The sequence below is a fragment of the Podarcis tiliguerta genome (assembly GCF_965153285.1).
Source record: "Podarcis tiliguerta genome assembly, chromosome: W".
Lineage (NCBI taxonomy): Eukaryota > Metazoa > Chordata > Lepidosauria > Squamata > Lacertidae > Podarcis > Podarcis tiliguerta.
The window spans coordinates 9,312,368-9,326,812 of record NC_139552.1 but is presented as its reverse complement, the minus strand read 5'-3'; the positions used below and the strand labels follow the sequence as shown (position 1 = coordinate 9,326,812).

Sequence of the window (14,445 nt, the reverse complement as noted above, 5' to 3'; positions counted from 1 at the left end):
CAAACTGCTGAGAAGTGAATTCCCCGCCCCGATCAGTAAAGAGACAGCCAATACGTTTACTGTGAGCATTCTCCAACCAAGCACAGAATGCCTTGAACCTAGGAAACGCTTGTGATTTCTGCTCGAGCATAAACACATGAATGTACCTGGAAAAAGAATCAATTAGAACCATGAAGTACCTTGCTCCACCCACAGAGGGTGCAAGTGGACCAACCAGGTCTGCGTGGACTAGCTGGTAGGGTTTGGAAGCCTGCCTGCTAGACTCCTTGTCTTTTGGAGCAACCTTCACCTTGTTCTCTGCACAAGATACACATTTCATGTGAAACTTACAGGGCTTGATGTTCAAACCCTGAACCAACTCAGGCATCTTGGCCAGCGCCTGCCAAGACATGTGACCAAATCTTCGGTGCACCTCGTGAATACATCCTGCATGAAGAACTTTGTTAGTTTGTGCAACACAACAAGAATCAACATTAGACACAGCAACAGCACCATTGTCATCATAAGTTATACAGAACAAGCCATCCATAAACTTTGCATGCAAAATGTCCTCTTTGCCTTTCCTGATGACACAGACGCTCTTCTTGAAGGAAATCTCAAAGCCACGCCCAGTCAGCTGTGGAACGCTGAGCAAATTGTCCGCAGAATCTGGAACATAAAGTACATCTCTGATGGTTGTGTGCAGACTTGCCAGTCTCACAGTCCCGACTCCTGCGATTCGCAGAGTCTTTCCATCAGCCTGGTGGATCTCTCCATCTTGAGGCGTGAAGGAGATAAATAGATGCTTGTCTTTTGATAAATGCCGTGTGGCTCCTGAATCAACGACAAACTTTCCTTTGGCTTTTGGGGATGCAGTGCCAGCAAACAGAACCTTGTTTTCCACTGGCGTGGGCTTTCCACCCGCCTTCTGCTTCGGGCCATCTGCAGGCTTCTGTCTCTGTTTACTTCTTGCCTTCCGGCCTCTGCGAAGATGACCTTGGCTCTCATGGGAAACAGAGCTCTTAGCTGTCGACTCCATGGCTCCCCCTGGAGGCTGGAATGCTGCCTGTGATGACATCACAGTCAGCTCCCCCTGCAACTTGCAACCGGTGCCCTCAGCATCCCTGCAATCACTCTCGATCTGGGAAACAGCCAGGACCTCCGATGCGGTCAAACTTTGGGCTGGGATGACCAGCAGATGGGCTACTTTCAAAGCATTCCACATCTGACAAGATGAATTTTAACAGGGAGAAATGTAAAGTATTGCACTTGGGCAAAAAAAATGAGAGGCACAAATACAAGATGGGTGACACCTGGCTTGAGAGCAGTACATGTGAAAAGGATCTAGGAGTCTTGGTTGACCACAAACTTAACATGAGCCAACAGTGTGACGCGGCAGCTAAAAAAGCCAATGCAATTCTGGGCTGCATCAATAGGAGTATAGCATCTAGATCAAGGGAAGTAATAGTGCCACTGTATTCTGCTCTGGTCAGACCTCACCTGGAGTACTGTGTCCAGTTCTGGGCACCACAGTTCAAGAAGGACACTGACAAACTAGAACGTGTACAGAGGAGGGCAACCAAAATGGTCAAAGGCCTGGAAACAATGCCTTATGAGGATCGGCTAAGGGAGCTGGGCATGTTTAGCCTGGAGAAGAGGAGGTTAAGGGGTGATATGATAGCCATGTTCAAATATATAAAAGGATGTCACATAGAGGAGGGAGAAAGGTTGTTTTCTGCTGCTCCAGAGAAGCGGACACGGAGCAATGGATACAAACTACAAGAAAGAAGATTCCACCTAAACATTAGGAAGAACTTCCTGACAGTAAGAGCTGTTCGACAGTGGAATTTGCTGCCAAGGAGTGTGGTGGAGTCTCCTTCTTTGGAGGTCTTTAAGCAGAGGCTTGACAACCATATGTCAGGAGTGCTCTGATGGTGTTTCCTGCTTGGCAGGGGGTTGGACTCGATGACCCTTGTGGTCTCTTCCAACTCTATGATTCTATGATTCTATGATTCTATGATTCTATGACTTGCTGTCGTGTTGCCAGCCAGTGTTACAATTTCCTCCAGAGAGACGGACAAGACAATTACGTCTATGGCCCATGAATCTTGGGCCCTCCATCTATCTGTCAGAGGAACTGGAGGGGCTTCACACACAGTATGCCACACTCCAAACTGTCGTAGCAGGCTCTCACACCACTTTGCCCAGGTCTCATAATTTTGGCCATTTAACTTTGGGCACTGAGTGCCTTCAGAGGCTTGGAAAAACTCTATTCCAGGTTTTTACTTGAGCCTTGAGTCTTATTTCTTCAGAGACTCCTTATCTAGGCAACTCATAAATCACGAAGCCTCTGGCTCTGCTCCCAGGCTAATTAGCCTGCCTGAGTTCAAAGACTGCCGCGGCAACAGGAAAGCCTTGCTTTCGCTTTCCCCACATACCTCACAGTCTTTCGCAGTCTTACTCTCCTGTAAGTGCCATGAATCTGGGCCCGAAACCTGTTGTTGGGATACTGCCAGGTAGAGAAAGGCCATCATGCCCCCATGTCATCTCCGGACGATCCATCAACCTCCCGTAGAAACGCAGTATCAGTCAATTAGTGACATAAGCCTCAGAAACATCTGTCCACATTCCAAGGCTCGGTGCACGCCCTTTGCAGAGTTCGCACAGCAAAAGATCCACTCAGGAGAGCATTATTTACAACTTTATTCAGCGTTGGTCAGAACAAAGAAAAACATGGCTGCCTGCCTGCGTGTCGAGACACAGAGAGAGACCAAAGCTGTATACAAAACATAACTCCCTGTGAGCCGGAAGTACGCAGACTGTGACTCAAACAACAGCCTGCTCCCTGTTTAAGGTGGAACGGAAATATCCTAACACAATCCCCCTCTCCCTCCTAGATTAATTGGAGGACTGCTGGTTCTATCTGTGGCTGTGGGAGTATTAATGAGGCATGTGCTATAAAATGTGGATCACTGGCCAACAAAGAGCCAGCTTCGAGTTTGGAAGATCTGTCCATCCTGTCTCGCCAGGAGTACAGTAGAGAAGGTTGATCATTCTGATAATTTTTTGGAACATTAGGCAAAGGTCCAGATGTAGATTGGGTGCTGGATTTCTCCAGATTGTCAGCAACGTAGAGTTCTTTAGGTGTTGTTGCCATAGAAATGTCGGAGGCTCCAAATTCCTCATCTACTTTGGTGTTGCTTGAAAAGGGAACAGGAAGTTGCACTGATGTCTTTCTATGGGATAAAGAGCTGTTGGACCTCTTTAAATATTGTGCTCTACTGTTTTTAAAGTTGTGTATGCCAGCTGCAGCTGGGAAAAGACCTTGAATTCTTATCTTGTGTGGTATGGCAGATGGGAAAGGGAAATTAGAGCCATTTCAGGAAAAAACTACAAGGTCTGGCAGAACTTTTCACACGGGAAGTGGACAGAGGAGAGCCTCTATACCTGGCCCAGCAGGAGGTGCTCCTGCTCAGCCCAAATCAAAAGGTATGTCATCGACTGAAGAAGTTCTAGCCGCAGGGTTGGCTAGGATCCAAGAATCAATAAACAAATTGACAGAAGAGGTAGCTGAAACAAATAAAAGAGTGGCAGATGCATCATCTAAATAGACCAAAATACTGTAAGTATTAATCAAAATACAGTGAGCATAAATAATTTGGGCCAGAAAGTTAATAATAATACAGAATCTATTCAGAAATTATTGGAGGAATCTGCCAAGACCAGAAAAACAGTTGAGGAAGCGAAGGAGATTGCGGTTGCTACTGATGAGAAAATACCACCGATTAATAGACAACTTGATGACTATAGATCAAGGTTCTCTATGATCGAATTGAAAGACAAGCAAACGAACCTGAGAATCAGGGCAGTGCCGGAACTTGAAAAAGAGGGACTAAGTGACTTTCTTATACAGGAGTTTGTGAAGTTTTGGAATTTGGATCTGGAGAAAGAAGAATTTAAAATATCGAGTGCCTTTAGACTTGGCAAAGGAGGAAGGAAAATTAAGACAAGAGACTGTTTGATTACGTTCAGATCCAAAGAGGAGAGAGACAAAATTTTGGGACTGCACTTTCAAAAACCTTTGGAAATAAGCCAGTCAAGAGTGGAATTATTTAAGGATATCCCGAAACATCTTTTGGATCTCAGGTCTAACTACAGAGACCTGGCCACCCAGCTGAGAAGGAACAACATTATTTTCAGGTGGGAATTCCCCGAAGGCCTTTCCTTTAGTATTAAAGGAAGAAAGATAAAAATAAGATCAGTGGAGGACAAGGACAACTTTCTAAAAGAATACGAGGAGGACCTGCAGAAAGAACTTCTAAAAGAGCAAAATCCGCTGGAACCATCAGAGAAGAAAAGACTAGACAGAGCAAAAGCAATTCTTGGTTTGGACAAGAAGACACCACCGGGACCGACAGATCAAGAGGATACTTTGAGAGCAACTGGAGGAATATAACAACCACATCATGTCTCTGCAACTATTAAGCTGGAATTGTAACGGTTTGAACTCGGCTAGAAAGAGGAAATCGATTTTTCATATATTAAAAAAGGAACAATTAGACTTGATTTGCTTACAAGAAACTCACGTGATAAGGCTCCACAGGAAAATTCTAATTAATAAAAGACTGGGTCAAGAGTTTATTTCATCTGACAAAGTAAAAAAAAGAGGAGTAGTTATTTATGCTAAGGAGAGCCTATCACCGAAATTCATTTTTAAAGATGATCATGGAAGATATTTGGCAATTGAAATTCAATTTCATGGAGAGAAATATTTGATAGTAGGTGTATATGCACCAAATGAAGGAAAATCCGAATTCTTTAAAAAGTTGCATGAGACATTGACAGACTATTTGAATTACAATGTGATTTTGATGGGAGACATGAACGGTGTAGTTTCTACGAATATGGACAAGGCACAACGGCAGGTAGTCACCAAAGATGGTAGACTACAGAAAACCTTTTTTGAACTGACTGACAACTTGGATTTAATAGACATTTGGAGAACAAAGAACCCCCTAGGGAGAGAGGGAACCTTCTTTTCTGAAGCCAAAATGACATGGACAAGAATCGACCAAATTTGGATTACTAGAGTGCTGGCACCAAAAATAAAAAAAGTGGAAATCTGCCCAAAGACTTGCTCCGACCAAAGCGCAGTAAAGATGGTGATGAACTTAATACCTATTGGTTCCTTTAGATGGAGGATGAACGACACTTTATTCAGAGATGAGGAAGTGACTAAAAAGGCCCAGAAAACCTTGAGAGATTACTTCGAGATTAATTTGAATTCTACAATTGAGAAAAGAACAGTTTGGGACGCAAGTAAAGCTGTCATGAGAGGGTTCTTGATACAACAAAATGCATTAAAGAAGAGACTTCAACAGGAAAAGAGAGAAAAAATTCTGGAGAAGATTAAAGAAGGAGAAAAGAGATTAAGCGCAAAACCAAAGTCACAGGAAATTTTAAGAGAGATAAAGTTATATCAAATTCAATATATGCAAATGATAAATCAAGAGATAGAATGGAAAATTAGACAAATGAGACAGAAAACTTTTGAATCGGCAAATAAGTGCGGGAAATTACTAGCGTGGCAAATGAAGAAGAGACAAAAGTTAAACACAATCACTAATCTGGCGGTTGAAGGAAGAATTATACAGAACCCAGCTGAAATTAGAAGCTCTTTTCAAAGGTATTTTAAACAACTATATTCACAACAACCACAGAAAGAGTTGGACATAGAGGAATTTTTGAAAGTAAATGGACTACAAAAAATCTCTCAAGAGAACAAATTAAAGTTGAACTATAGAATAACAGAGCAAGAGGTAGAAAGTGCCATTCAGAGTATGCAACTGGGCAAATCTCCAGGGCCTGATGGATTGACTTCTAGATATTATAAGACATTGAAAGAATGGTTGATCCAGCCTTTGAAAGAAGTCTGCAATGATATACTGGAGGGGAAAAAAGCACCAGAGTTGTGGAAAGAGACATTCATTACACTTATACCAAAGACAGAGTCTGAAAAGACACAGTTGAAGAACTACCGCCCTATATCATTACTTAATGTGGATTACAAAATTTTTGCAGACATTTTGGCCAGAAGATTAAAGAAAGTTTTAATAGAGGAGATCCATAAGGACCAAGCAGGCTTTCTTCCGGGCAGACATTTATCTGATAACGTGAGGAATGTAATAGATATTCTGGAACTTTTACAGGAGAAAATTAACACGAAAGCAGTTTTGATATTTGTGGACGCGGAGAAAGCCTTTGACAATATCTCTTGGAGCTTTATGAAGAAGAATCTCCAGGGGATGGGGGTAGGCCAAGAATTCGAAAATGGTATAGGTGCAATCTATTCTGAACAAAAAGCTAGACTAATTGTTAATAATGTTTTAACGGAGGAATTCAGAATAGAAAAAGGAACACGACAAGGTTGCCCAATTTCCCCTCTGCTTTTTATATCGGTCCTGGAGGTATTGCTGAACATGATTAGAAAGGACCAATTGGTCAAATGGATACAGGTCGGAGCTAAACAATATAAATTAAGAGCATTTGCAGATGACATAGTTTTGACTTTACAAGAGCCAGAGTCTAGTACAACCAGAGTTTTAGAACTGATTCAGGAGTTTGGTCGGTTAGCAGGATTTAAATTGAATAAATCAAAAACAAAGGTTTTGGAAAAGAATTTAACAGAAACTGAGAAAGAGAGGTTTCAGAATGAGACAGGCTTGACAGTGGTTAAGAAAGTGAAGTATTTGGGGATTAACATGACAGCTAAAAATGGGAATTTATTTAAAGACAACTATGATAAATGTTGGGCCGAGATAAAGAAAGATTTAGAAATATGGTCAAATTTGAAGCTATCACTGTTAGGCCGTATTGCTGCGATAAAGATGAATGTATTGCCTAGAATGTTATTTCTATTTCAGACACTGCAAATTATTGACAAAATGGGCTGTTTCAAGAAGTGGCAGAAAGACATATCCAGATTTGTCTGGCAGGGCAAAAACCCAAGAATAAAATTTAAAATATTGACTGATGCAAAAGAAAGAGGAGGCTTTGCCCTGCCAGACCTGAAACTCTATTATGAATCAGCAGCTTTCTGCTGGTTGAAAGAATGGCTGCTTCTTGAGAACACAGACATTTTGGATTTAGAAGGATTCAGTAATGTTTTTGGTTGGCATGCATATTTATGGTATGAAAAGGTTAAAGTGCATAGAATGTTTAAAAATCACATTGTCAGGAAAGCATTGTTTAATGTCTGGACAAGGTATAAAGATTTACTTGAAAATAAAACCCCAAGGTGGTTGTCACCAATGGAAGCAAAAGCTCTAAAAAAGCTCAATATGGAGGCCAACTGGCCAAAATATTGGGAAATTTTGGAGCAGGAGGGAGATAAACTAAAACTGCAGAGTTTTGAAAAACTAAAAAGTAAAGTGTGAGACTGGCTTCATTATCACCAGATAATGGAGGCATACAAATTGGACAGAAAAATTGGCTTCCAGGTGGAAAAATCAAAATTGGAAACAGAATTGCTAGAACCCAAAACTAAGATTTTGTCAAGAATGTATAACTTGCTGCTGAAATGGAATACTCAGGACGAAACAGTAAAATCTGCTATGATTAAATGGGCACAAGATGTTGGACATAACATAATGATGGCTGACTGGGAACAGTTATGGACCACTGGTATGAAATTCACGGCATGCAATGCCTTAAGAGAGAATATTATGAAAATGATATACAGGTGGTACAGGACACCAGTCAAGCTAGCAAAAATCTATCATTTGCCCGATAATAAATGTTGGATATCTAAAGAAACTGAAGGTACATTTTTTCACCTTTGGTGGACGTGCCCAAGGATTAAGACCTTCTGGGAAATGATCTATAATGAAATGAAAAAGGTGTTTAAATACACCTTCCCGAAGAAACCAGAGGCCTTTCTCCTGGGCATGGTCGGCCAACAGGTGCGAAAGAAGGATAGAACTTTCTTTATGTATGCCACAACAGCAGCAAGAATACTTATCGCGCAGTTTCGGAAGACACAAGAACTACCCACTCTGGAAGAATGGCAGATGAAGGTGATGGACTACATGGAATTGGCAGAAATGACCGGCAGAATCAGAGACCAGGGAGAAGAGACGGTGGAAGAAGATTGGAAGAAATTTAAAGACTATCTACAGAAATATTATAAGATTAATGAATGTTAGAATGACATCGGACTGAACGTAAAAGGTTATTAGTAATAAAGTGGTGAAGGAGTATAGAAAATTCAAAGGTTAAATGGTGTAAAATTAAAAGGCTTTAATTTGTCAAGATAATAAGGAGATTAAGATATATTAAGATATTAAGATCAAGATAAAAATTAGGTAAGATAGAGGGAAGGGATTTGCTGATCAAATATATGAATTGGAATACAGTGAAGGGAGGTGTGGGGAAGTCTGGGAAATAAGTAAATGTAAGGAATATTATGAAATGGAATTGTTTTTATCTGTTTCTCTTTTTTTCTTTTCTGTGTTTTTTTTTGTCGTTTTGTATTTTTGCATTTTTGTACTTTTTTGTTATTTCTTTCTTTTTAATGTAAAAACCTTAATGAAAATATTATAAAAAATAAATAAATATTGTGCTCTAGGCTCTACTGTCCTTATATTTTGGGTAGAAATCTCAGTCTTTATACTCATTAGTCTTGTAAATCTAGGCTTACAGAATTCTTTTCTTCCTTCGGGCAGTTAGTATTTCTAGTGTTAAGCTTGCTTTCCCTTGTCCGCAATAGCTTTGATTCTATGCAAGGAACCAATTGCGTCCTCGTTTCGTCCTTAAATACCCTCAGTGGACGGAGAGAGTGGAACCACCATAGAGTATCCTTTATCTCCATGAGTCGAGATGGGAGGGCTGATGACCTAAAGGTCATAAATAGGCGCGTGATGGTTCCCAAGGTAGGCAGGAAGTGGAAATTTTCTAGATCTACAGGTGAAACTCGGAAAATTAGAATATCGTGGAAAAGTTCATTTATTTCAGTAATTCAACTTATAAGGTGAAACTAATATATGAGATAGACTCATGACATGCAAAGCAAGATATGTCAAGCCTTTATTTGTTATAATTGTGATGATTATGGTGTACAGCTGATGAAAACCCCAAATTAACAATCTCAGAAAATTAGAATATGAAATGAAATCAGCAAAACAAGGACTGCAAATAGAGCAATATTGGACCTCTGAGAAGTAGAAGCATGCATATGTACTCAGTACTTGGTCTGGGCCCCTTTTGCATCAATTACTGCCTCAATGCGGCGTGGCATGGATACTATCAGCCTGTGGCACTGCTGAGGTGTTATGGAAGACCAGGATGCTTCAATAGCAGCCTTCAGCTCTTCTGCATTGCTCGGTCTCATGTCTCTCATCTTTCTCTTGGCAATGCCCCATAGATTCTCTATGGGGTTCAGGTCAGGTGAGTTTGCTGGCCAATCAAGAACAGTAATCCCATGGGCACTGAACCAGGTTTTGGTACTTTTGACAGTGTGGGCAGGTGCCAAAGTCCTGCTGGAAAATGAAATCAGCATCCCCATAAAGCTTGAGTTTAAAAAGATATTTCTACAAGCAAGGAGTTTGCCATTAGGGAGCATTAAAACATGCATTCACTGCGAAATGGTGATTTGTTATTATGCAGATTAGTCTAAGTGAAGACTGTGATTGATTGCATACAAAGCAGCTTCCTAGACACTGTAAACATACAGCGGCCATCAGGAGTCATTTTATAATGCATTATGTAGCACATGCTGCCCAATTGCTCCTCATGCTGTTCTCTCTTGGAGCATGCAGGAGAAGCAAAGCACAAGGCCTTGGCACCACATCACGTCTGAACCCGGGACTGTGGCCTTATCATAATAAGCAACAATTGCCAGCCAATCTGAAGTCACTGCTTATGGCTGGCCTGCTGACTGTGGCTTGTTAGGGAGCAACAAACCATGACCAGATGTAATGGGGAAAACAAAGCTTCCAGGTTTGTTTATCCTGCTTGTGCCAGGAGCAAAGGGGGAGAAATGAAGCAATGGTCACAAGCATCTTGCAACCGTAAGTCAGAAAGTCGATGGTGATGTGTGAATACGTAGATTACAACACCCTTGCACTCACCATGATTAAGGGAGTTCAGCAACGTCTTCTAGCGCAAGCAAAAATAGACCCACTGGGTTTGGGTCCCCCCTTTCCAAACTGGTTCCTACTGGAATCCTGATGGGAGTTTTGTTTAAGATGCAAAGTGTGTTTTGTTGATGCAGAAAAGTGGACTCGATTAACTAAGCAAGGGCATTCAGAGTAGAGTAACTAAACAGGTAACGTTGAATACCAAGAGCTGTTGTGTTTTTCTGAAATCTGTTAAGGCAAAAAGTGTTCAGTACCAGATACACCTGCCCTGTGGTGCTGAAGATTTCTGTGTGAATTACAGAACATGAACTGGTTACTTGACTAGAAGCCAGGAGCATGTAAAAAGGGAGGGGGCACCTCACAAACATGAATTATATATACATCACCAAATGAAAACCACAAATAAACACTGACAGTCCTTTAAGAACTTGTTTCTTATTAAATGCAGGTAAATTGTATTCAGATGTCTGTGACCCTGTCCTTGAGAAATGGCAGAGGTCACAAAACCTAGCAGAGAATTCTACCAATTATTCCATCTGTTATTTGCATAGCCTATGGCTTGATTTATGTACCCCAAAAGTAATAGTGTAGTGTCCTGTGGGGGAGGTGTCCAGTCTCAAGTCAAACAAGAGCATGTAATAACCCATCTGAATATGGCAACTGTAAGCTCTGACTCACTTGCTAAATATTCTCCTATCCTTGTCATGGTATCACATGGCAATCGCTGCCTACCGTCAAGAACAGTCCATTATGCAGATGGAGTTTTGGTTACTGCATTTTGCTAACTTGGGTGCTGTTTTTCATCTGCCACCAGACAACTCACCCCCACCCCCCAAAAAAAACCATTCACTGCAAGGATTCAGGAAACTGTGTAAGGGTCGAGGCACCCAAACACATAGTTTTGCTAGAACTTTTATGCAACGACTAGACTGGTGAAGTGTTAGGTTCCATACAGCATCGTCCAACAGTAGTGCTTGCTGTACCCCTCCAGTTTGGTGCGCATTAAGGATTCTGCACAGGAATTCAGTTTTTCCCATCACGACTCAAAGAAGTGACCTCCAAAATACATTGTGCAACTTTCTCCAATGGGTAAAATGCTTTCATGGTGACTGAAACACGAGGCAAAGCAGAGGTGGATTTAGGGCAGTGAAGCTCTTCCCCTGCACAGGATGTGGGGGCCAGAAGGGAGCCTTCCTGCCTCCTTCCCCAAGCCTAGTTAGCGCTCTCCCAGCTTTGGGACTGAGATGAGAGGGCTCTAGGACCCCACCAGAGCCTTGTGCATCCTTCCCCAAGCCTGACCCCTCCCCTGCCTGGCTTTTGGAAGGCACCAGGAGGGCACCATATTACCAAGGTCCCTCCCTGGGCAAAGTGTCATTTGTTCTTCAGTAAGAGCGTCTGTGTAAACAGAACAGAAACGGTGATGGTAGGGATGAATGGAAATGACCTTCCGTTGAGCACTCTGTCTTAAGCTCCCCTCGAAAGCTGGGGGTGCATATGGGTTCTGGTAACACCAGACACATTTGCACAGAGGATTTGATCCCCACAGCCCATGTTCACGGAGACAATGCCATCTGTGGAAGTCCTAACCATGCCACATGATTGCCAGGCTATGTGCAAGTCTAATATGGGGTGTGTGCAGCTAGGCCCCTGCAGCAGGCTGCGGGGAGACTAAGGAAGCCTCCCTTTTGAAAAAGGTGTTCAATGCAGTGCTGAACTGGAAGCGTAACACTGGCCCTCCAAGCTGTCACGGGTGAGGTTTCACTATGTTACGAGACTCCTTAAAATCGAATAAACAAGAAACATGGGGGGAAATATTATGAGACTCACCACAGCCGATTAAGGCCTGGTGAGATGCTGCTGATTAGCTGGATAGCCCATGTTTTCTACCAACAGAAGATTGGGTGGCATACATTTAAGATACAGGTAGGTAGCCGTGTTGGTCTGCCGTAGTCGAAACGAAATAAAAAAATGCCTTCCAGTAGCACCTTAGAGACCAACTAAGTTTGTGATTGGTATGAGCTTTTGTGTGCTCATGTATCTGAAGAAGTGTGCATGCACACAAGAGCTCATACCAAGAACAAACTTAGTTGGTCTCTAAGGTGCTACTGGAAGGCATTTTTTATTTTTTTTTAAAAAATAATATTTATTAGATTTTCCACAAATACAAAAACCGAGTTGGAAAAACAAAAAGACCAAATACAACAAATACAACAAAATAGAGAAAGTAAAGAAGGGAAAAAAGCCAAAACCCAAAAACACATAAAAACACCCTCCCTCCACCCCCCCAACACAAAAGGAGAACAAAAAACAAAAACATTCAAAAAGAAAAAAAATCCATTTTTCAAATTCCATCTTTCAATAACTTATTTCCTCGGCCTCCTCCCACCTCCCTTTTTGTATTCCAGTTGTTAATCAGATCAGCAAATTCTTTCCATCTTTCACTGCTTACTCACTTATTTACCTTAATTTATTTAAACCTTATTCTCCCATCAGTATCTAAAAAAAAAAATTTGTCCGAACTCCAATCTGCTAAATGAAGAAAAAAGAAAAGAAAAAACCTTAAATCTTATACCCTTAAATCCTAATATCATACACCCTTAAATCCTAATATCTCAAATCTTTATCTTATTTCTCCCTGGACTGCCTGCAAGTTTCTTTCCAAGCCTAAAATTAAGTCCCAAAGAGCCTCTTTCCCGACATCTCCTTTAATCCTCTTCAGCACGCTTGCCCAAACTCCATATTTCAATTTATAAACCAAGAAATATTCCAAAGCGTACTCCACAGTCTCTTTGGGGTTGCAGAAATCCATTTTTCCAAACTTTCCCGCAGTGCCACCCTCCAACATATAAGCCACCCATCCTGCTTTACTCAGTCCAAGTGGGGCACTGCCTCTGCAAGTCAGTCCTTCAACCTCCATAACCTCAAACTTAAGTTTATATCCATCAATTTGAGGCCCAAATACTGGGGCCTCCACATGAAATTCCTCTTGCAGAAACAGAACAGGTTTTGATTGTCCCATCCTCTTCTCCGATGCTCGTCCTTGCAAAGTTGGTTCCTCTTCCCGAACCGGACCTGTTGAATTGCTCAGTGTCTGTGCCAAAATAAATGCATTATGTTTCAGACCAGAGATTCCCTGTTCAAGAATGCCCACTTTCTTTATAGCTTGTTCCAACAGAGCTGTTATTCTATCAGCCATGTTCCCAGGCTTTTCTTGTTTTTCCTGTGTTATCTACTGCTCTTCAAGGTCGCTTGTCTGCAACCTCCATGGAATTTTCCATCCAGAAATGTAACAGTCACAGTTTCTAAACACCCTCTGTCTGCTACAGTTTCCTTTGGTTATTTTCCATTCGAGTTTCAGTTACAAAATTACAGTTCAGCTCCTTTTCCTTCCAAATACCACGAAATCAGTACCTAGAAATATATATCTCTGATCGCCCTTCCAAAAAAGTATACTCCATTCCTCCGTTGTTGTTTATTTTAAGTTTGTAAAACTTTTTGACAGCCCAATCCCAGGCTTGAGACGGTAGTGAATTAGGTCATCTTTTTACTGTCCTGCAGGTCTCAATCATCCATCAAAGGAATCTCCCCCTCTTCCCCTGCTTCCGAGGGGGGGCTTAGAAAACTTAAATGATAAAAATTTATACTTTGCAAAGTACTTTTCAAAAACTCCAGCTTGCGGCGGCTTTGCTTTGATCTTTCTACAAAACGGAAGGTGGGCTTCCTGTTTAAACCTTCACGTTCAAATGCCAAATTCAGATATTTTTGTAATCCAATTCCATTTACTTACGAAGTTTATTTAGGTCTGAATGTCCACAGGAAAGGTCGGCGCTTTCTGGTAACAGCTGTGTGGCTTCACTCCCTGAAAGCAGCGGTCGATTTGATGTGCCACGCCACTCACCCCACGTCGCTCCGGAGACCCGAAACCGGGTCTCCCCGCGAGTAGGGGAGGCGCAAAAGGTACGTGCCGAATCCCAAGCCCACGGTCTTCCTCCGACCGTGGTTTTTTGCGGGTCTCCGCCTCGCCGTGGTGGTCAGACCCTTCTTTTCAGCGAGCAGTTTCGTCCGAGACGGAGGAAATCCGCCATTATCCAGCCGCGCCAACCCGGAAGCTCTGGAAGGCATTTTTTATACATTTAAGAGAAAGTCTTTAATTTAAGAGTTATCAACATAAAACGTTTTAAAGCAATTAGACCTATTAGTACAGCAGCATCCCAAAGTTCAACAGGTCAAGCCATTCATAGTTCCACTATGACTACGTGACAGGGCTGAGAAAGGGAGTCACCGCAACTCAAGTTGACTTCATCATGCGAGGTTCAAGTCTTACATGCTT

At 41.9% G+C, this 14,445-nt stretch overlaps 1 protein-coding gene across 1 annotated transcript in view; it reads right to left on the bottom strand.

Annotated features, from left to right (window-relative positions):
• Positions 1-14,445, bottom strand: part of LOC310668789 (putative helicase senataxin) — a gene marked incomplete at its 3' end in the record, with an annotated part of 486,105 nt that overhangs the window by 387,439 nt on the left and 84,221 nt on the right. The window lies entirely within an intron of this gene.